Genomic DNA, 25069 nt, shown 5'->3' on the forward strand with positions numbered 1-25069 from the left:
GTTATCCAATCGCCATTTCAAGTCTGTGGTTATTCTGCATTTGGTGAGCTAGAGGTTTCCAGTAGGTGTACCTTTTTTATCTTTTTGTTTTTCCAGAACGTTCCATCTCAGAATACGTTGTAGTAGCCCCCTACAATCTTGTTTAAGTTCTAGCAAAAACCTTTTCCTTAATGTGATTTCCCATTGTAGGAGTGCCGTACAAATCTGTTGCAAATGGTTATGTATCGTGTTGTGTTGTGGTGCAGGTTGTTGGTACCAGTATTCAAAGATAGGTTTCTGGACTCTTAGTAGACATACCCACACACCGAGGTCTGCACGGCATCCAAGGTTTAGTCAGTATTACCTTTTTTAAAAAGCTGGAAATTCAGGTTTTCTTTGAGGGGTTTGTCCCATTCTGTATACTGCTTGTTTAATGTCCACCCCCATGTATTACTCCCATAACCCATTTTTGATATCACGTATCAATTATTAAATGTCTTTTTACAGTGCAAAAAAAGTGTTACTACAATTTTTGTATTTCATGTTCGAAGCTTCCAGAGGTGATTATTGTGAGGACCAGACACTTGGTCTGTGGTGTGGTCTTCATCTGTGACACCAACATAAATAAATAAATAAACGTGTTTTCTTAATGATTTTTAGTTTAGTATGTTTTCTTATTTCTCTTTAGGGCCATGCCTTTCAGAATTCTTCCAGAACATGTAGTTTGCGCTGTGCTGGAGAAGCGTGGTGGTGGGTGTCAGAATGACAATGTAATTTGCACATAGCATGCAATTCATTTCTGTGCCATTTGGAACCAGACCTGCTCGTCACGATCCTACGAGCAATGTTACCTGGTAATTGATATACATGTTAAACATGGACGAACTGAGACTGCATCCCCGCTGGACCAAACCTTCCCCTTCCTGCTTGAAGGCCCCACTTTGCATTTCTTCCATGTTATTTATCTTTTCACCTCGTATCTAATGGGGTTTACGTGTTGTTGATTATATGGTGCCTCCTCCTCGGATTCCAGCATACGTTCTTTTTTAGTCCTGGGTGCCTGATAGAATCAAATGCTTTTCCGAAGACTTGGAACTGGCAACGGTGAGCTCACAAGTTAAGGAAAGGGATTGGGGTGTGATATGAGCGGTAGGAGAAAGGTTTGCTTTATCATGCATGGCGTAGGAGGACCAGCAGTAGGAGGTGGAGCACAGGAGGGTAAGGAGGGTGCTCTTATGGTAGAATGGGATTTCTGGGAATGTCCCCTGTACAAGAGAAGGGAGATACGAGGGGTGGTGTGGAACAGCAAGTGGGCTAAGGAGGATGTGAGGGGCTGCGTGGTGCACATGCAAATGTGCCCCCACAGTGCCAAAGCCAGAACCTGAAACTGGGCTTTATCTAAAATGGTTTGCAGGTAAATCACATGGAACACTTGCAGACCGGTACCTGCAAAATTACAATGTGATCTCTGGTGCCATATCGAGAAAAGAATCCTATTTTCCTTCTTTTATTTTGAGGAGGAAGCTTGGCATTCTTAAATTATAAGATTACAAAACATTTTGCAGATACTACTGTTAATGGAGACCTATTGGCAATTGTTTGGACCTAGGGTACCCCCCTATTTATGTATTGGGTTTATGAGTCTGGGAACTGTTCAGTTTGTAGCATGTGGTTGAATAGTGTTTTAGACCTTTTCAGAGTGGTTCAGTGCTTTATTTATGCATCTTGTTTACAATGTTCTCAGGGTCACATGATGTCTTTGTTGCTATTTTTTGGAGGTGTGAGGAATTCGACCATCCACACGGGGAGAGTGTGCTTGCCTGGGCTTTTAGATGTTTTAATAAATGAAAATGAATGATGGGAGATCAGCCTCAAGAATATGTGTGAGGCCATTGTGTCCACATGTATCTGCTTCCTGCTCAAAATGCATAGTCATGTGTACTCCAGGAAGACACAGACTACAGGCGCCGTTTTCCCGTCATATTCAGCTGGATGTGACAGCCACGGGTACATCAAAGCCTCTCAAGAAGGGGGAAGTCACACCTTCATCCAGCCTGATTTAAATATCAAAGGCTCCATGGATCTGCGTTCCCTTTGTCTAATCTGGCTGGTGGCAGTGCACACCAATGAGAGATAATTGAGACAAGCCTACTGTGGGGGCTTGGTTGATGGACAGACAACAGGAAAGGCAGGGCTAACACCCGATTGGTATGCAACCTGTCAACTTGAAGCTAGTTCCTACTCCTCTGTATGAAAGGCAGTTGAATGCATGACTGGGACCACTATTTACGGTAGCCAAACCCCTGCAGACCTGACTTATTTCAGAGGGGAGAAATATATGATTTGGCTGCAACAAGATGCCTGCTCTTGCCACATACTTCAAGGGAGACCTCCGCTTTAATAGTCACAGAGGTATCAGTTTACCAGATAGACACTTTGATCTACACCAGACAGGAAGATGGGTGGGACTTAGGTATATGTTGTCACCCCTCACCTTTTCCTGTTGCAGAGCGCTCTGGTCCTGACCTCACGCATAACAGAAGATTGTTGGTGGGGACACAGGATTGGTTCATTAAGGTAGGCTCAGCCTGCACCAATCACTGTGGCCCATTTGGCTTTGAAAGAAGTCTAAACCCTTCACTGAGCAGATCATTTAACGACTTTTAAAGAAGTAAGAAGGAGGACTAATTTGGACCTGGGCTGAAGCTACAGTCTACCTTGCATCTTCCAACATTGAAGGAAGGCCAGGAGTTCCAAGAGGGAAACAAGATCCCTCCCCTAAACATCTCCCAGGGAACACAGGGAGATACCAGACTCAGATGACCAATCCAGCAGCCTCCCTGCTCGGTTCTGCCAGCAAGCTTCCTAGGTGGGAAGTGTCGGAGAGTATCTGAAATAAGGACAAGACCGTTGCTTGCAAACACTCTCCTTAGCTTTGGGCCGTCCGCCTTGAAAGGAGGATATGAGCCCTACGAAGAAGCTAGGAGTGCACAAGCATTATCCAGCGTCCATCTTTTAAGGACATTTCCAAGACAGTCGAGTCCTCGAACCGCATCTGGCTGCACCAATGACCATTGTCACACCGCAGTCACCAGAGCCATCTGAGATGCCTTGACCAGCATTCCATATCCGCCAACCAGAACAGAGACAACGATTCTTGGCCCCGGGCCGCCACGCCGTACAGCCTGCAGATGTCCGTTCAGCCTCCATTGCCGAACTGCCTGCTGCCTGGTACCAGCAGCTGTCTCCTGCCACTAACTCTGTCTCAAGGGCTGCAAAGTGCCCTGGAACTGCTGCAATACTGTCCAGCACAAAGAACTTCTTCAGCAACAGGTACATTGTCGTTCTGTCCCCAGGTCCTTCTCTGAAGGCCCCTAGAGACAGTTACAACCCTTTGCCCCTTTGGTGCTGGAACTGAATAACCTTGAACAGTAAGACTGATTACTTCACCAACTACCCTCCTGTCAGTATCCAGAGTGCATACCTTTCCTTTCTGAAACTGTCTGTCCTCTGTGTTCCTTTACAGTGTCAGTTGTATTTTGTAGTGTGCTAGAACTGTCCGTTGTAGTAATAATAAAGTAGTTATTCTTATATAATCTTGACTGGACAGTCCCTTTTATCATAGGGTAATAATTGTATTTTCGCTGTTTTGCAACTAACCAACTACCCATGACCTTGCAGAGATAAGCCTGCCATTCTGTCCATGTTACCAAAAATTGGACAAGGAGTTTTATAATTGACTTGTGTAACAATTTTATACAGATCTCTTCTGGTGTACTAGTGGTGTGGGGCTAATTCATGGTTAGAAACCAATATTCATGTCTGGATGACTGGTGATGCGGAAGTTGATTCGTCACAGCAGGCACTCTTTTAATTGTCCGATTGTACGTTTTATGTCAGTGAGGTTCACCTTTTCTGCTATATTGTACGGATCCTTTGTGAGATTCGCAGATGGGATATCTTTATAAATGTTTTGGAAGTGATCGTACCATGGATTTCCATCCTGAATAGTTAGCACCGTTTTTGCACGTGTTTTGAATGCCTCACACAGGTTTCAAACTAAGTTTCTCTTATTGCAGTCTCTATTTTGCTGAGATTATTCATCTCGCGTTGTGATATTTTCCTTCTCGTTTTTGACTGGCATGCATGTTTAAAGAATGTCTGGTGTGTATAGTGTAGTCCAGATGTTATTTCCTCTCTATCTTTCAGGTTTGCCAAAACTATGCTTTCTGATGCAGTATTTTCCAAAGCATGCCTCTGGCGTATCACTATGCTCTGTGCAATGTGTTTCCTGTTTATTTTGATTGACAGTGCAGCTGCCCTATTCATCTCTTTTGCTACTTGATGTTCTTGCGGTGGATGTTGTGATGAAGGCAGGCGTCATGCTAATTAGTTACTGGATGTTAAGAGGGGATGCATTCCCCCCCAACCCCCCGCCCACCTCCCTTTTCCGCTGCTGATAAGAATTTGGCCTGGAGTTTATATTGATTGTGGGTCCTTTTTTATTAGGATGTCCTGTGGATTTCTTATGTCTAACACTATTTGACAGTGATCAGAGAGCGGGGACTGCTGTTTGACTATGAGTCCATTAATGTCTGAGGAGTCTGGATCGGTGATTGCCTAATCGATTAAACTGTTGCCTTGCATTGAATTGGATGTGAATTGTAAACGGCTTCGCCTCTCTCGCGTCCATTGCGAATGAGAAGACCAAGACATTTAGAAAGATTCAGTGATCTTTTTTTCACTTCGATTAATGACACTGTTATAGCTTTTGCTGCGTGCTGGGGTTGTGTCTGGAAGTGGTACATTTCCTACGAAAATATGTCTGATTTGCTGGTTGAGAATGGGGTCTGGCTCCAGCCCTATCGGCACAAACAGGTCAGTATACAACAGTACGTTACCCTGTTTGTGAAAGTAGACACATTAAGGCAGCGTTCGTGTGTTGTACTCAGAGCCGATGCAAACAAGGTCCACATGGGACATGCGCGCTCACCCTCACCCTCCTTACTAGCTCTGCTTGCAGTGCACTTTCACAGTGGACGTGGTCAATGAGGTAATGCGTGACATCATCAGCAATGTCATTTATGATTCCGTTGCTCGTATGATCAGTGATTGCAATGATTATATTTAATTACTTTTTAAAAACGTGGTGTCATTGAGGGTGCGATTTGTGCTATCATGAATGACCCTTCAACTGTGATTGTATTCCATTGGATATCCATACAAGGGACAATTTCTGACCCCCTCCAACACCTGTATCCAAGGCTCAAGGACTGGCAGTCTGTACGAATAATCAGGAGTATCTTTGAATTTTCACCGCTCACAGCTTCGTTATGTTGAAAACTGTCTCCTGTTCAATGAATTGAACTTATAGGAGAACGTTTTTGTAGTCAAATGTGCTCTCTGGGCAGCACCATTGTTAAGTATGCACACTTGAATGTAACATATTTGACAATGACAAACCTAGTGTGGTCATACTTGAGCTCTGTGCATGAGGCGAGGTTTTATAGTACAGTGGAGGCGGGGTGGGAAGAGGAGAGAAGCACAGTGAGATGGCGCCCATGTGCACTGGCAGGTGTTAAAAGCTATGGAACTCTGGGTGTATTGAGGGAGGCCAGTGATGGATTGTTTGATGAAGGGACGTATTTTCATTGGTGTAGGGGGCTAATCAGATGAGGCGTGGGGGGTGGTTCCATATGTGTGCTGTCTAGCTGGACAAGGTTTGCTTCCTATACTTTGAGCCTCATTACGAGTCTAGTGGACTTTTTAGAGAGATTCTTTCAGGTGGTGTTTATTGTTAATCCTGGTGGTAATGTCAGAGGCTCAGCTGAATTCCAGAATTACCAGCGAGGTAACCGTAACTGATGCTGATTTCATTAAATACATGCAGCAATAGTACCCAATTTCTTTATTTTGTTTTAATTTAAAAGAAACAGTGTGTTTAGTTTATAAATAAACGTTTACACTTCAATAAGGAAAACCAAAATATAAAATATAATCGTACACAGAGCATACATCCTACAAAAACAACATACTCAAATCATAATTTCCATACACAATTCTCAGCAATGTATAATCGTGAGAATAAAAGACTTTCCACAAGTACAGACACATTTCTATTCGGACCAAAGTTAAATCATGTACCAGCCAGTGACCATCCCCCTTATTAACATTTGCGCTGCACAGTCCCGATCCCTGAGAACCATTTGGGCGGGCACTTAATCCCCCCAGATCGCTCTCCAATCTGCTTCTCCCTGCAACACTTTCTTTTTCAGTTCCTCAAATATTTTTGCCGGCAGAGTTGCCAGCACTATTATGAGTCCCTTGTTTGTGGTCGTCATCAACCTCACCCACAGATCGACTGATAGTACCCAAGAGGTTGAGTGGGTAAACTTTCCCAGTAAACAAAATCTCTGCTTCCGGAAGACTGTGCATTCCAGGACCAAATGGGGCAGGGATTGTTTTGGGACTAACCCGCATGCACGACACGCTCGCATTTCCCTTGGAACTTGGAGTTTCGGCCCTAAAACTTACATTGTCTGGAGAATATTCGAGCAAAATCTTAGATATACGTTCCTATACTTTTGAGAAGGACATTTTTGTAGATAGGATTTTATCTTGTTCGTGGGAACACGTAGATGTTGATTATTTTTTCATAATTGCAGCCTGATAAGATCCTCATAATCAGTATTTCTATCCCAATGCTTTATTTTGTTTTTTATGTTATAAGCGCTATCTGTCATGTCCACTTGCATAATATTCAAATAGGTCTTACAGTTTTTGCAGAATTTTTGTAGGAAGGATTTATGCTCATCACCAGTTTGCATATGTTCTTGTACGTACGAGCTTAGCGAATATTCTTCGCTTTCCCCTATTTTGATCAATAGAGACAAAGATCTTTTTATGTGTTGTGCCCACCACAAAGTAAGGCACAGTTCCAGTCTAACTGCATCGATTGGGGTGAACTTTGTTAGGTGCAGCACTGCCGTCCAAATCTTACTTTCTAAACGAACTAGGAAAACCGGATCTGCAAATAGTATTAATTCACAGGCGTATAATATTGTTGCCGTTGTCTTAAGTTTGTAGAGCTTGATTAATGGCAGTAAAGAACATGTACAGAGCTTAATTTTAACACTTTAATCAGAGTGATAGAAACATTGAGTTTTGCATGCATCTTCCCCTTTTGGATAATAAGAAGTTTCTTCATAGAGATCGGGAAGCCCAGATAGTTTATACTGGTAACTTGCTTTATCAGGGTTTGATTTACTTTCCATGTGTATCAGCTGCCTGAGTGTTTGGTTGTAAAAGTCACTGCATAGGATTTAAGGGGATTCATTTTCAAATGGTTTGTCGCTAGGAAGGCCTGCTGGGGTATAATCCATTAATATCATATCATCGGCGCAGGCGATAATAATCATCCATAGATCCCACCATTTAGGCCCATAGCCTCTGCAGGCCGAGCTTACCTTCCATACGTTGGCTAAGTATAAATTGAATATGGTTGAGGCCACTACGCAACCCTGTCTCATCCCTTTAGTAGTCGGAATAGAATTGGATAAATCCCCTGACTATTTAGCCAGTTTCATACTGAATTGTCCCTGTATAGCAGTTGGATCATTCTTAGCAGGCCTTCTTCAATAACCTATCATCTTAGTTTTTCTCATAAGATTTGAGTGTTGACATTGTCCAAAGCAGCACTCAGATCCAACAATGCTACATATGGTATTTTCCCAAAATGCCCTTCTATGTCCGAGGTACAGAGTGTGCAACAGCACTCTTCAGAGTGCCCAGGCCCTTCCTAAACCCAGTTTGAAGAGGGCTAAGAATTCTATCCTTCTCTGCCCACTTAGACAAATCCTTTAACACCAATTTGCCAAAAATATCGGCAATAGAGTCAATTAACTCGATTGGTCTGTAGTTAGCTGGGCTTGATCTGTCACCACCTTTCAAAATCGGTATGACAGTCACTGTTCGTCATGATTCCGGGCAGTCCATACCCCTGGAAATACGCCAAAAAAGTCTTAGTAGGATGTCGGACCAAAGATCAGGGTCTTCCTTGTAAAGTTGATTCAACAACCCATCCGGACCACAGAATAGAATTATTCTGTGTTTTAATTACCACAGAGATGACTGTCATATCAAACTCAAACTTTTTTATCTCAGGCTTAATAGTGGGTTCTCAGTCCCTTAATGTGCTTAAGTCATTAGAGTTGATTTTTTTTATAATAGTATTCACACCACTCAAAATGGAACACGATTGCAAGGTCGATTGCTGATACTGAGTACCATTCAGTGTCCTCCAGATCGATCGGGTGTCTTAATCTACCAGACTTTTAAACAGAGTTTGGTTTTTGGTGATGTAGAGTTGGAGTCAATGCGACTCAAGCCATGCACTGAAATCTCTTTTGAGTTGTTTAGTCCTTTCTGCAAGAACTTCCCCTATTCCAACATTATATTTCAACTTTTTCAATTTCTTCCTTAACTCCCTTTTCTTATCATTTATACTTTGATCAAACACAGTGGCATAATTTTGAGCAAACAGGATCAATGAGGGAACCCATGATTTCAACCCTGAGGCAAATTGTGCTGGGAGAGTGGTGAGTTTCTTTTTCTTATCTTCCGACAGTGTGGCCCACCAGATGTTAAGTTTAAGATTGAGTTTATCGATCTTCCCTATTTTCCATACTTTCTTTTACGAGTAATTATAAGGTTTGTTGGAACTTTGCTGTTAGCTACCCTGTCACCCCCACACTAAAATAGAGGCAGAGCCTAGCATGATCACTCAATGGCGTCATCTCCACTATAAATGCATGTTTGTTACTCAAATCCACATTTTTCAAGAATATATGGTAAATTTTGGATTCAGTGCCATGGTTCTGCCATGTCAGTGTCTTCGCCCCAATCTCCTCAAAAAGTAGGTTAAATTTAATGAAACCCCACCTGGACAAGAACTGCAACCACAATCTACCAAGCGCCCCTCTCTTCCCCACACTAGCTGTGTGATTAATCGTAGTGCAAAATTCCTCATCCCCGAACCCTTCGTCTTCCTTCGCAACTATGCACTTGCAGTTAAAGTCCCCACGTATTATAATAGGAGATTGGAGGTACACGCCGCACCATTTAATCAGTTTATTTTCCAACCCATTAAAAACCTCCTCGATTGGGGAGGATATTGAGTTAAAGTACATATTACCTATAAGCATCTGTGTAATCGGGAGAGTCAAACTCTCCGAGATAATAGTTGCCAATTGGGCAGTAGTTTTACATGCCCAGTTCTTTACTGAGCGATTTTGACTATTTTTCACAGCCATTAGCAAACTGCACCTAGGACGGGCCTCTGTCCATTTGATGGCATGCTTATGATTGATCATCCGGCCATCAATCACTGGGCTCTGTTAGGCAGAATCCTGTGCAGTTCCCTTAGGGAACACTGCAAGAAGATTAAGACTACAGGAGTAAGCAGTAAACCCAATTGGTAGCAGTCTGCACCAGCCAGATTTACCTGGTAGCTGTGGCTGAGCAGTCAGACTTCTCTCAAGATGAGTAGGGCAGTATACAGAGGATACACAATAGGGCTAAAAACACAGTAAAGCAAGCAAACACTGACCAGAGCTTGGTATCAAAAGTATATAAGTATTTATTTAAAACACACTTTAGGAAATACTCTAAGCACTCTAAATCAAAGCAAGTTCAAACACAGTCAGATAAAGTATACACACCTCCCTTAATAATTATTAGACATGTCTAGGTTAAAACACCACTATTTGTAAAAACAGATGTGAGCACGTAACTTAGATCTCACTCCAATAATTAAGTTAAAGGGAGAGAAAAAGGCAGGTCATGAAAATAAAACAGTTCCCAACACTTTTCTAAGACCACAGCAAGTTAGTGAAGGCAGAGTCTACTGTAGAGCCACAGTTAATATGCCAGGCCCACTTTAAATGGAGCAAGGCGAAATGTGCCCAAGATCACACAGTTTAAAAAGCACTCAAGTCTTTGCAGAAATGTTCAAAAGAGGTTGGGTTGAAGCGAAACGTTAGAAGGTCTGGGGGCCAACCCAGTTGGAAAGCCAAGGATTTAAGGGTCACCTTTAGCTATCCGCAGAAAGGGAGGCCAGGTGGAACACAGTACCATAAAGAGTGAGGAAGCTCCAGCGGTGGCAGTTGTTCCTGGAAGTGGGTGCTGTTCATGGTTTTGACCAGGGGAAGAGAAGATCTCGGAGAGGAGGAAACTTGGAGTCATTGCACTGCCCAGGGAAGAGACCAGCCACGGAGTTTGTTTGGTTAAAAGGTGTGTTTCTTTTATTCGCGGTCACAGTGGTGAAGCTTGGCTATCCGGCCGCCGGGGTGCGATTCGACCAAGGGACATCTTACAGCAGAAGATCTTCTCTTGTCGTCAGGAAAGTGGTGAGGTTGTTGCAGCAGGGCTCCACCGGTGATGTCGTTGTTGCAGATGGCTCAGCTTCTCCCCTCTTCAGATTTCTTAGGTCCTGTGGCGACTTCTGAAGTTCCAGTCCCCAAAGCCCTGCTTTTATGCAGAAAACCCCCCATTCAACAGCTTAGCTGTTACTCATACATGCTAAGTGGTGAGCCGGGCGGCTCACCACTGGGCCAATCCAGTGCGACTTGGGTTGCTAAGGCAATGCAGTCCAGGGTGCCAATTCCCCAACCCACACATCCTGTGGAACCCAGACAGAGTGGCACCAGTTGGAGGGCTTCTGTGGAGAAGCCCACCAAAAAGTGGAACAAAGGGCCCGACCTTGGTTGGAGTTACAGAGACGGACACAAACACCATTTTGGAAAAGAGTTCTGGCGAAAAGACCCAACCGGTGATTTTATATTAAATAAATAAACCGGCGGTATCTTTAACATTGCACCAAAAAAGTGGTGCGTTTAAAACCAATGGGAAAATCCCATAGGAAATATTCCGGTGGAATATTTTGCGTGGTAACCACTGCCACCAGCCAGAAACTCGACAAGGGGGGACTGGACAGTGCCTCCTTGGAAACAGACCCAGGGGCAATCGAATTAACCCCTTCCAGTACTTCCACAATATGATGGTTTGTACTGGTTCTGTTCACAATTGTGGACTAGTAAAGCCAATGGTGACTTTACATGCCCTGGGAGACAGTAGTCAGTCCCAGGGTATGGAGTCTATGTTTGGGGGTCACTATGACACCTGTGTGTTACTGCACTGAGGGTGCTGTGTAACCATACACTGAAACAGATGATACCCTATGGAGTAAAAAGACCCCATAGCCCATAGGCACACAATAAAAGACATACCTAAAATCATGCCTAAGAGTGGGAGGAAAAGAGTCTCACTCTTAGCAGGAGAAAAAAACAAACCCCAAAAATACAGCAAAGCTGCTGGGAAACTCACTAGGTTTGGGAAATTAGCCCTATAAGAGAATTCTCCCTAACAGGCTCTCCAATAACCACGGATCTTGAAAAATTATAATATCATAGGGTAGCAACTTGCTTGCTTGGGGTTCTTGCATAAAGGAATGACATCCTTCTGTATTCAGAGTGGAGCATGGTACTTGCCAGCCATCTCCACCCCGCATCCGGGTAAGATTGTATAGTGGGCCAACAGTGATCATAGTCATAATGGCATGTCACAGTTAGGTCTTGCTCTGGGTCTGTGTAATACTTCAGTTCAAGGTCAGCATAGTAGCACTCAAAACCCTGACGTAAAATATCAACTTGGTGCATGTAGACCAGGTCGTCAATCAGTTTTGAGGAAAAATACACAGTTCACTTGCCTAAGCACGTTCGGACACTCATATGCACAAACCTCAGATCTTGTGATGAGATTGATATGAGGTGTATTATTGAGGACAGCAAAGACAGTCAGGCCGATTCATGGAATTAATGTGCGCTGAAATTTTCGGCGCAAGCGTGCAAAAGCATGCGAATCGCAGTGCAAGTGCGAAAATCGCAGCTAAACCCGCGCACAGCGATTCATGGAAGTCCGTGTGCGTATAAATCCCTGGATGTGCGCTAAAATTCTGTGTGGCACAGCGAAAGCGCACATAGCGCAGCGCACACAACAAAAGTAGGCAGAGCAGGGGGCGTAACATGTGGAATGGGGAACAACGCGTGAAAATGTGGGCATCACGGCATAAGTACAGGAGGCAAATGCGCAGAACGCCCACACACACGTCTACAACACGTATTCATGGAATCGAATGGGGCTAATGCGTGCACCAAAAAAGACGCGCTATTCCGGAAACACGTACGCCAGCAGGAAGCAGGCGTTCGTGGACCTGCGCAGGATAAAAGTGCACGCAAACAACAAACAAGCTCAGACGCCAAGATGAATATACCGTTCCTAGCAGCAGTGGTCGTGGGATACCGCAGGAGGAGGAGGAGGATAGTCAGGCCCAGAATTTTTACACCCAGAACCTGCCTTTTTGGGATGCCTGATGACCAGGTGTATGGGAGGTACAGGTTTCCACCTCACATAATACTCGACCTGGTGAGTGAGTGGGAGGATGACCTCACATCACCCACCCTGTGCTCCCAAGCACTCAGCCCCCTGGAGAAGGTCCTCAATGTACTGCACTTCTTGGCCACTGGATCATTTCAGCGGAGAAGTGCTATAGTGGGGGGGGTGTCACAGGCCACGCAGTCATGCTGCCTACCCAGGTGTTGGCCATCATGACTGCACGCCCATCAGTCCGCAGGCACATATACCTGCCCAGAACACCTGCAGAAAGGTAGGCTGCCGTCCAGGATTTCTATGGGGTGGCACAATTCCCCAAAGTGCTAGGTGCCATTGATTGCACCCATGTGGCTGTACGTCCCCCCAGGGCATCTGAGCACATCTATAGAAACCGCAAGCACTGGCATTCCATCAACGTGCAGGTAGTATGTGATGACAAGGAAATCATCACCTCAGTATATGCCAACTATCCAGGGTCCACCCACGACAGTTTCATTTACAGAATGTCAACCCTAAACCGGGACCTAGAAGCTGGGTGGCATGGCGATACATGGTTGCTTGGTGAGTATAAATGCCACTGCACATGCATGCATGTCAGATACTGAGTAATGTCACAACCCCACTAATGATACCCATCACCACCTCCCCAGGGGACAGTGCCTACCCTCTGAGCACCCACATGATGACGCCAATTCGGAACCCCACCACGCCACCCGAGGTAAGATACAATACAGCCCATATTGCAACCCGGGGCATAGTGGATCTCACATTTGGAGTGCTCAAGTCACGCTTTCGCTCCCTTGACCGCTCTGGTGGGCAGCTGTTATATGCTCCCCCAGTAGTGTGCAGGATCATAGTGGCAGCATGTGTCCTGCACCACGCTGCAACACGCCGGGGTCTGCCGGTGGACATGGTGGTGCACCCACATCCCCAACCACATGCATGCCCGCTGCGCATGGGAGGGGAAAGGGCACGTGGTGAGGCAGCCCGTACGCAGCTGGTGGCTAATTACTTCACATAAAATCACACCCCTGTGGAGTGCACACAGCCCTGGCACATACCAGCTGACAATCAATGATGATGACATAAGGGTCACTCAACCATACCATCCTGAGATTGGTCACCTGGGAGTGTTACATTGTGTGCATCCCTACCTACCTAAACACCACCAATGCTGTGTCATCAAAAGACATACATCTATGCTGCTAAATTCATTACCCCCTTGCTAAATACAACATGAGAACAGTGCCATGTCACCCAACCTCTCCCCAGCTCCACCACCAAACACACCATGGCATGTCATGCAATGTGAAAGCAAACAAAGCAATGCACAAGACCTGACACAAGTGTCACAAAGTGTGCTGTCCCTAATGGAAACTGCCCACACACAATATGCTCCCAGAAATGTATAACTAACAGCACACATTACCAAATACTTACCACCAACACAATGCTGCAACACACCATGGAAAAATGCAAAACATGACAGTACTAAGTTCAAGAAGTGGTAGTCTTACAACCTGAATACACCAGCACATCGACCCCTTCCAACTGTAGAGTGTTGCTGCCACGCAAATGTCTCAGTGTACTGCATACAACATGAACTGCATCTGCAAAGTAGACGGCCTTGTGAAGACATGAGGAAGGAACCTGCAGATTAGGAGGAAGACATGGATGCACAAGCACATATCAATACACCATGCAGTGTACAATACAGCAACAATATCCACTAGGGATGTCTACACAGTATTGACTACAGACTGCCCACACAGCTCAAGGGAGCCCAACGTCACTGTGTAATTCACTGTCACTTGGTCACACCCTTTGCAAGGCCATGGAAATGGGAAGCAGGAGGGGTGTGTGTCTCATGAACCCAAGCATCTAACCCAAACTCAGGACAAGCCTGCATGTGCCCAGCCGGAATACAGTGGATGCCCACGGGAGCCACACAAGGCAACACACTGTAAAAAAAAAAAAAATGGCCATGTGGGGGCCAGGAGAGGTGAGGGAGGCCACCCAGGAGGTTCAAGGACAGGGTGCACACCAACACCCACCTGCGTGGATGTTGCGGAAAAAAAAAACCTCCTTGGGCTCATGGCCTGCACGGCTATGCCATTGTGGGGAGAACTGCTGTTGCTCTGCTCATCCTCTGCTGCTGCATCAGGAGGCGGTGGCACTATGGGAGGCAGCCCACGCAATGCCCTGGTATGGTCCTCCATGGCAGCAAGCATGCGGGTCTGGAAGGTCTGATTCTTGAGGATTAAAGTGCGGAGATCCCCACACAGCACATCACGGGTTGCCTGCATTTCTGCACGCATGCCCTCGCGTGATGCCCGGATCGCCTCACGTGTTACATGCAGCTCAGCTGAAAGCGAACGTGTGAGCTGCTCCAGCTGCTGTTCTGCCCTAACATTTCGTGAAGCCTTAAGTTCAAGCAGACTCTGCCTGAGGTTATGGAGTTCCACCCTCAGGGCTTTCCTGTGGCCCTGTGACTCTATTGATATGGATTCGCTCAGAGTCTCCAGTGCCGCCCGTCGGTCCATGTTGGACGTCAACATGTCTTCCCTGTGTGATTGGCAAATGGAGTCTGTTGCCTGCTGTTGTTGCTCCATCTGCCTTTCAGGGGGGATAATGGAAGTGGCCACTCTCTCCATTGCCTGAGCCATCATTTCTACTGATGCTGCCTGTTGGGTTGCCATACCGTACATGGAGTTTTCCCATACAGTATTGCCTGGTGGCGCACGGCCACCGCATTGACGGGCACCACACCTGTTTGGGGCAAGGCGATCTGCACCTTGCTGTGCTGGCACTGCCTGAGGCTGCAGGACTGCATTCCCACTCTGATCTGCTGGCCCAGGAACAGGATCAGATGCTGTGGAGTGTGACCCTGAATCCGTAACCGCCAAAGGCGGACCTACCAACACTGACATCCCCATAGAGGCTTCTACCCTTGGTCCAGGTGGGTTGGACAGAACAGAATCCCTGCCAGAAACACTTACCTGTGACTGCACATAAGTCTCATCATCCAATTCAGCACCTGACTAGAGGTCTGGGGAGGTGCACACAGAGACACCTCTGGACAGTATGGTCTGCAGTAACATTGGGCCTTCACCCACCACCACACCACGTCCCCCACTGGTGCCAGGACATGCCTGAGATTCCTCCTGGGTCTGCACCATCTCCTCAACCTCAACAGCACCAAGTGCGTCATCACCTGCAAAAACATAAAAGACAACAAATTGAAAAACGCATGAGCACCATATCACACACATAGGCCGTGACAAGCCAGAGATCCAGTACATGATTTACACATGTCCCACATGACTATAACCCTGCCATGCATGCACTGTCAAAGAGTTGGAAGTGGAGTCAAAAAGGAAGACACTGGGGATAGCAAGATGGAAAAGCAACATATTTGCAGCATGTTGGGTAGCACTGGCATCACACATCAGGCTGTGAGTGGCATGTCCAATACACATACATGACACATGCCACCACACAGATATCATGTAGCATAGCCACGGTAAATTACAAAACTACAGCAATATGTCAGTGAATGAGTACTGTCACACATCCATGTCACATCCACATGATGCGAAGATTGATGCTGAATAGTGTTGCAAAATATGCATGTGCCACACACTGAAACACATCCAGTGTCCAATAACACAGTCATTGTGGGCTGATCAATGGTTGGTCACTTTAACATTACAGGAAACATTTGTCATCTTCCACATGCAAACAGGCCCTAACAAAAAATGTCTGCAGCTCAATACTCTATCGTCCTGAATGGTGTAATCATTAACATAACCAGGTAAAAATAGTGGCCCAGTGTGGGCTGTAAACAATGACCAAAGCATATCACATATGTTGCAATAGGGGAGAATAATGCGTAGCAAAAATGGGAGAGTGGAAACAATCAGCCTGAATGAACACTTACAAAATCTGAACAATGTAGTTGCAAGATGACAGTTCAAGGTAAAGTGCACTAATGTGGGCCTAAGTGGCAACTGTGGGCAGAAAGGATTCAGTCATACCCAAATCCAAGGCACGTGAATGTATGGGAGGAATCAAATGGGTGACCCATAACACTCAGGTGTACACACCCTCACCTGGCACTCAATCAGAACCCGTCACCCAAACAACATACACATGAATTACACACACACGCATGGGCACTCACCGGACAATGCGTCGTAATCAGGTACATCTCCCACACCTTGGATCTGTTCCTCTGTGATGAAACTCCCAGCAACAGACTCATGTTCAGTGAGTTTGTTGTCCTCTTGTGGAGACCCACCACCAGTCACCAGAGTAGCGGCATGATTTGAGGCCAGCTTGTTTTTTGCTCTGCGTTTCAGGTCATTCCACCGCTTGTAGCAATCATCAGCTGTGCGCCTCACAAATCCAAGGGCACTTATGCGGTCCATGATGGTCTGCCAGTGTGCCCTACGTTGACCAGGTGTGGTCTTGCACCCTGCAGACACCAACATTTTGCGGCTATGTGTCGACACATAGCTCACAAGTGCATCAAGTTCAGGGTCATTAAAGCTAGGCTTCCTTGACGTGCCGGACTGTGTAGCCGTGTCTGAGGTCTCAGCCTGTAGTGCCAGAGTACCCTTCTTCCTCTTCTTCAAAGGTGGAGCAGAGCCTGAGTGGCTTGCGCCGCTCTGGTCAGTAGGGGCAGAAGCGCAGGTGGACTGGGTACTGGGAGTGTGTGAAGGCACAATGACCATAGGTCTTGGTGCAGGCATTGGCTGAAGTGTGATTTTGGCAGGGGCAACGTCAGTTTGATGGACCAGGACTGACACTGTCATGGCTGGGAGACTCAGAGCTGGGGTAGGTAGAGCTGCAACTGCCCCTGCAGCCTCCCCACCCTGCTTACTTGGGGCAGCAGATGACATTGCTGCCCCAGATCCACGTGGCCTGGTGACACCAACTTGCACTGACACACGTGGCTTCGACTTGCTGACCTGGAAGTCAGCCTGGGAGTCATCCTGTGCCGGCTCAGGTGCCACTATGGGCTGGTCCAACAAGGGCTGAGCTGGGATGGTGTCAGCCACGTTTCCCTCAACCATGGGGGGGAGGCATGGGTGTCCCTGATTGGTCCTCCACACATGGGGGTCTAGGGGCACCCTGCAAATCCTGGCCACGTCCCCTACCGCGCCCACCACGCCCACCTTTTGGAGGTCGGCCACCTTTGCCTCCCTTACCACTAGGTTGCCTCCCAACCATGGCACTGATGTTTTTGTGCGTATGGGAGTTGCAGTAAACAATTGTACTGGGCAATTGGGCCTGAAAGGGGTAGGGTACTAGATGGAATTCGTACCCTACTGCTCTAGCAAGGCTGTCTGTGACCCCTGGGGGAAGATGACGGGTCATGCAATGCACAGGCACCCCAAAAATAAAAAGTAACGTGCACACAACCCCTCGTAGACCACGTGCGTGGAAAAATGAACCCACACTACGCTGTGGCACCCAGAAACACAAAAACAAGCGTACGCATGTTACACGCAGCCTACAATGACCTCTAAAGGGGTAGGCGACACAGGGGGCAAGCACAGTTGGTAAATGCGTGCACGACTCACCGTCTGCCTGGAAAAAGAACGTGAAAAAAATGCGCGTGTGCGCGTAGGCAACACCTCCGCCAAAAGAAGAACAGTACACTGTCTGAGAAGACAGGACAAAAGAAGAAGTGAACGCTGTTTGAGGAAACAGGCCCCAAAAAAATAAAGAACGCAGTCAGAGGTAACTGGGAGTATGAACTTGAAACGCTGTGGAGGAATCGCGTGTGAACCGACAAGAAGTACAAAATTCACCCAATCGCTCTCCATGAAAAAGCACGTACAAGGGAATGGGGTCCTACACGTACCGTTTAAAGTGGCCCACACGTACAGCGTCATTTACGCGTGTACGCGCTAAGGCCCTTTCCTCCAATTACACGAGCTGACACTTGGACGAGCAGTTTTTGGACCTGTACGACGAACATGCACCCGTGTTGATGGAAACGCCTGCGTGCTTCACGTCACTTACGCGCGTAGGCCCTTTCCTCGGATTACACGCATCCACATGCAAACGTGCAATTTTTTCACGCGCACTGAACCACTAAGCCCACGTCACAAGGCAAACGCCTGCGCGAGTCACGTCACAGAAGCGCTTACGCGGTAAGGGCCTTTGGTCCAATGAAACCGCGTAGGTGTGCTGACACGCTTACGTGGGAAGGGCCTTTCCTCGAATTACACGCTGACGTGCAAGATTTTCACGTGCCAAATTACTCTGTATCAAGCTGGCCATGCAACAACACACGGAAGACCACGGTCCTGCCCAGAAGGCCGAATTACTGCCCCCAGAGCACCGAGCACGCTCCCACCTGCCATCTGCTGCTGTCTGACTGCCTGCTGCCCACGTGCGCTGCTATTTGCTGCCTGCACGTCAGCCAGGGGTGCAGTTGCTGTGACCACCCCTGCTGAAACCAAAGACTCCCAACTGGGATACCATCGCTCCTCAGCCCAGCCCCAGGACCCAGTTGCCCACCCAATCCTGCCTCTGCCGTTGCCATGTCGGGCACAACACCATCTGGCACCACTGGCAACCCCCAGCCAGAGAGGCAAAGGGCTGCCAGCTTCAGTGCCAGGGAAGTTGGTGTCCTGGTGGAGCAAGTCCTGGGGCAGTATGATGCCCTCTTTGGAAGTTTGCGCGCCACCAATGAAGGACGGACCAGGATCTGGATGGACATCGTGACTGCCATCAACGCGGAGGGGGTGGCAATCCACGACTTACAACATGTCAAGAAGCGCTGGGTGGACTACAGGTCCAGGACCCTCAACATGGCCCGGCGCCTCTTGAAGGCAGCGGATGCCAAGGAGCGCTGGGGCCACCTGTCCGACCACCAGATGAGGTTCCTGGAATAGATATGCCCAGCGTTCCACGTCCAGGTCCTTGAGAGGCAGGCCCAGCTAGAGTCAAGCGGTAAGTGTATATGCATAACGATTGGACGCTGTGCATGTGGTGGTGTGCCAGTACTGTGCAGGTTGCACATGTGTTTTTTCGTAGGGTCATGTAGGGATGTGTATGAACAGGGGCGTGAGGCTGCCACATGTGAGTCCTCTTAGGTGTGAGACACATCGATGGTGTATGCATTGGTAAGCATGCTGTGCAAATGCAGGTGTGGTAGCACACATGTTTTAATTTCTGTGTATGTATGTTGGCATGGTTGTGGTGTCACACATGGATTTTGGTTCCTGCTGCATGTATCTGCACTGTGTACATGTGCATGTGTGTGTATTTGACAAGTGTGCAACTGTGATGCAACATGGATGCACGTGACACTGATATGTAGAAGGCTGAATGCCAGATGTGACATGCATGGCGATCGCATCACTGCGACAGTTGAAGGAGATGTAGACATGCATGTAAGTGTGGTGGTGTGTGTGCATGTCTAGTGCACTCCCTGTATTTCATGTGATGTCAGGCTCACCTTCGGCTGCTCATGCTGTTGTATGTGTATGGATGTTGCTGCCTGGTGCAATATTGCTGTGGAAATGCTCATGTGTGTGAGTTGAAATGACATGTGTGTCGTGGAGTGTGATGCCATGTCTGAAGTTTGACACTGCCACTCATGTGCAACTGTTATGTGTGTATCAGTCCATTGTACATTGCCCTGATGTCTGTGTTTTATCTCTCCCTGTCTGCAGCGTCAACTGATGAAGAGGGCGGAGAGGGTGCTCTGGAGAACAGCGGCAGGGATCTCACCACCAGCCGGAGACGCAGGGCCCAGGCCGCAGCTGCCGACGGTAGGTCCAAGAGGCAGAGGTCGGAGGTGGACTCCTCGGCAGCAGAAGGGGCATCTGAGACCCCACAGGGTCCTTGGAGGAAGATGGCATGTAGTCATCCAGGTTGGTGGGGGGTTTGGTGGAGGAGGAGGCCACGGAAAGGACACACACAGGGTCTGGAGGTGGGGATTCCACTGGTGCTAGTGGTGCAGTGCAGGGGCAGGGACAGGAGGCAGCCGCGGAGGTGCCTGTGTGTAATCCTGTCCCTGATACTGTCACTGCATCATCTGGCACCAGCATGGATGCCTACGTCCAGACCCGTTTTCAAGGAGGGGATGAGCGCACAACAACTGGCCTTCCTCTCCCTGCAGACGTCGCTATCCGGGACCGTATTGAGCCTGTCCTGAGTGGGATAGTGTTGCGTCAACGGGGCATGCGAGGTGACCTGCATGCCCCTTTGACCACGTTGACCTACTGGGACGAGTCACCGGTGCTGCATTCCTCCGTGTGCTGGACCTTCTTGCGACCCCCTCCTCACCTGAACCCCCTACGCGCCAGTCATCCTCCATGCCATCTTCCCACCCATGTGTCACCTGGGTACCCTGTGGAGCTGCCCCTGACCCAGCGGCCAGGCTGGTGGAGGACACTTCCCTGCCACAGTTGGGAGTCAGACGTCCAGCAGGGGTGGCCACCACGACAACTGCACCCCAGCTGGAGGAGGACATGCAGGCAGTAAGAGCCAGGGCGCATGCACAGGCACAGCAGCAGCAACATGGTGGGAGCAATGATGGCTCGGGGCCTTCAACATCGGAGGGGCAGGCATCGGCCATAGGGCTGGAGGACCCCGGCTTTCAAGTGTCTTCCATGTGGCAGTGGTTGGGCCACGCCATAGATGCGGAGCAGCAGCGGGCAGAAGAGGCACAGCTCACAATGGTCAGGGCGGAGAACTCAATGCGGAGGGCCCTGAGGCGGGCCGAGTGCCTTGAGGCAAATCGCAGGGAGTTGAAGGTAAACATGTCATCGTCCCTGCGCACCATCGGGGCCATGGAAGAGGACCGCCTCCAGGACATTGAGTGGGAGTTCGATGATGCCCTGGCCCGGGACATCAAAAAGTGAGCCGTCGGACTAGCCCGCTGCCATTGTAAATAGTTAGATAGTGTTAGGTTTCCTTTCTGTTTTTGTTTATTTGGGCCGCTTGGACAATGCACCACATTTTTGTATATAGTTCATTATTAGGTAGGTTTTTTTGTAGGTTTCATTTCATTTGTTGGGCTCATGGACCCTAGATTGGTGATTTGTATATAGTTGAACAGTGGGTATTTTAATTTCACCATGGCGCAATGGATTTCATATATTTTTCTTTCCCTTGGATTTGCTTTGTTGGACTGAGACTTTGGACAAATTTTCATTTGGATTTCTTTGGATTCTGATTTCATATTTTTTATTTTTTTCCGGATATGCTGCATTTTATTTCTTATTCCCATCATTGATTTTCTTTTTTTCATTACATTCATATTGTGTTCAATACATTTTTGTTTCATACTTCGATGTGTGGTATTCTCTCATTGGTTTCATGCATGTCATGATATGGGTTTTCACATTCACTTGCACCCATTGTGTGTGTGTGACGGACATGTGTTCATGTACATACTTTCCATTCGGGTTGTATCATGTAATGGCCATTTCTCTGTGGGTGGATGCAATACTTGTTTGGGTCTTTGGGCTGGGGTGGCGTGGGGTGTGGTGTGGGTGACCATGAGGCCCATGATTGAGGATCGTCATGACGTGGGTGCTGGGTCATGAGTGGGGGCCTGCTGGCAGGTACCCCTGACTGATGGGGGGTGGGGGTGCTGAGGGACATGAGTGGAGGCCTGCTGGCAGGTGCCCCTCACTGCTGGGTGGGTGGGGGTGCTGGGGGACATGTGTGGGGGCCTGGTGGCAAGCGCCCCTGACTGCTGAGGGGTGGGGGTGCTGGGGGACATGTGTGGGGCCTGCTGGCTGGTGCCCCTGACTGCTGGGGGGTGGGGGTGCTGGGGGACATGAGTGGGACATGAGTGGGGGCCTGCTGGCAGGTGCCCCTGACTGCTGTGGGGTGGGGGTGCAGGGGGACATGAGTGGGGGCCAGGTGGCAGGTGTCCCTGACTGCTGGGGAGTGGGGGTGCTGGGGGACATGTGTGGGGGCCTGCTGGCAGGTGCCCCTAACTGCTGGGGGGTGGGGGTGCTGGGGGACATGAGTGGGACATGAGTGGGGGCCTGCTGTCAGGTGCCGCTGACTGCTGGGGGGTGGGGGTGGAGGGGGACATGTGTGGGGGCCTGCTGGCAGGTGCCCCTGACTGCTGGGGGGTGGGGGTGCTGGGGGACATGTGTGGGGGCCTGCATGCAGGTGCCCCTCCCTGCTGGGGAGTGGGGATGCAGGGCCACATGAGTGGGGGCCTGCTGGCAGGTGCCCCTGACTGCTGAGTGGTGGGGGTGCTGGGGGACATGAGTGGGGGCCTTCTGGCAGGTGTCCCTGACAGCTGGGGGAAGGGGGTGCTGGGGGACATGAGTTGGTGATCAGTAGTGAAAGGTGACATGTGGCTTGGCTGGGGGGCATGCCCATGGTGGATGGGCTGCCTGCAGGACATGACCAGGGGTGCAGGGTAGCCCACTGGGGTGTGGGCTGCCTGCAGGGGCTGTGGAGGGTGTAGAGGGAACACCTGGGAGGACCCACACTGCCAATTCACGTGTAGGACTCCCCGCGCACCCCCGAAATTCACGTACCCCTTTCTAACAGCAAAATCGTGTGTGAAACTTCACACGAAGCCCAGTTATTCACGTTCCCCTCTCCAATCGCGTGTGAAACTTCCTGCGCACCCCAGGAATACACGTACCCCACTCACACAGGGCCTATCGCGTGTGAAACTTCCTGCGCACCCCCAAAATACACGTGCCCCTCTCCAATCGCGTGTGAAACTTCCTGCGCACCTCAGGAATACATATACCCCACTCGCACAGGGCCTATCGCATCCGAAACTTCCCACGCTCCCCAGGAATACACGTACCCCACTCGCACAGGGCATTTCGTGTGTGAAACTTCCTGCGCACCCCCGAAATACATGTTCCCCTCTCCAATCGCATGTGAAACTTCCCGCGCACCCCAGGAATACACATACCCCACTCGCACAGGGCCTATCACGTGTGAAACTTCCCACACACCCCTGAAATACACCTTCCCCTCTCCAATCGCGTGTGAAACTTCCCGCGCAACCCAGGAGTACATGTACCCCACTCGCACAGGGCCTATCGCATGTGAAACTTCCTGCGCACCCCCGAAATGCAAGTTCCCTTCTCCAATCGCGTGTGAAACTTCCCGCGCACCCCAGGAATACACATACCCCACTCGCACAGGGCCTATCGCGTGTGAAACTTCCTGAGCACCCCCGAAATACACGTTCCCCTCTCCAATCACGTGTGAAACTTCCCGCGCACCCCAGCAATACACGTACCCCACTCGCACAGGGCCTATCGCGTGTGAAACTTCCCACAAACCCCAGGAATACACATACCCCACTCGCACAGGGCATTTCGTGTGTGAAACTTCCCGCGAACCCCTGTTATACACGTACCCCACTCCAATTGCGTTTGACACTCCCCGTGCAGTGGGGTACATGTATTCGGAGGGGTGCGCGGGGAGTTTTACAGGCGTTTTCTTGGTTGGGGGTCTGTGTGACATATACGGGATTTGTGCGCTGTGCATGGCGCACGGGGAGAGGTTGGGGGTGTAACTGGCGCTGCTACAGGGTCTCTGCGCCACTCTGCGGCACGGCTGGTTTTGGAAGCTAAAATCCATGAATACGCTGTGCGTGGAAATGGATTTTAGCGCACGCGGATGGCGCTGAAATTCGCACGTGCACACTGTGCGCCAGCCGCATGCGCCACTTGTGCGCTGAATTCTATGAATTACCCCCAGTATTTTTGCCTGATTTAGCAGGATATTTTGTTGCTCCTCAAAGTCAGATTCAAATGTCAGAGGCTTCACATAGAAAGTCGTAGGTTTTAGGTCCGCCTGAGCAGGGCGTGTGTCAATCGATTTTCAGCAGAGCCCCTCCCACTGGTTAGTGAGCGAGCAGCATGTTTTCGGTGGGACTCCCTATCAGCCCCCTTTTGCATCTGGAAATTCACTATTGACTAGGCCCGACTACTCCACACCGACGCTGTCGCTCCTTGTGTATTTACATCCATCTGTTGTTGGGGGCTTGTTCTTCTCTTTTTCTTTGCTTTCTTCTTCTCAACCACTTGCCATTCGTAGTCCTTGAGAGTATTTTTGTCCTGGTTTTTACTCATGGTACTATTTGTATTTCACGTTTTCTTGTTCTTATCAGTTCCAATAAGTAAGTGTATAAATCTAATTGGTACTCTGGTTTTATTCGCTTTGATCTCAAAGGCCCTCAGGTTGCATGAAGTGTGGAACATGTTTCTTAGGAATTTTCGTGAACCCTTATTTCTCTTCCGCTGGGTATTTGTTTGGTATTAGTTACCCTCCTCTGCCCGGAACCTGCGCAGAAAGTATTGAGACCTCCGCTGTGACATGGGGGAGAACGACTTGTGGGCGCTCGGGTCAATATCAAGCTCCACTGTAGTTGTTTTAGACACAGCCGTAACAGGATCAATTGCGAGACTCGCGCCATATGAAGGGGCTTCTCGCCCATTTGCCATGGCTGCATCCGGTTTGACCTTGGTCCATTCTATTAGTAAGGTTTGAATTTCTTTCAGTGTAATTGAATTTGCCCTGACATCGTGCACAACTGTGTCATACAGCCTTATGAAAGACTGTAGCACAGTATTCAGCACCATCAGAGGACTGGAGTTTGAATCAATGTTCTCTGTATTTG

This window comes from Ambystoma mexicanum, chromosome 11 (genome assembly GCF_040938575.1).
Source record: "Ambystoma mexicanum isolate Mex_15411 chromosome 11, UKY_AmexF1_1, whole genome shotgun sequence".
In the NCBI taxonomy this organism is placed as follows: domain Eukaryota; kingdom Metazoa; phylum Chordata; class Amphibia; order Caudata; family Ambystomatidae; genus Ambystoma; species Ambystoma mexicanum.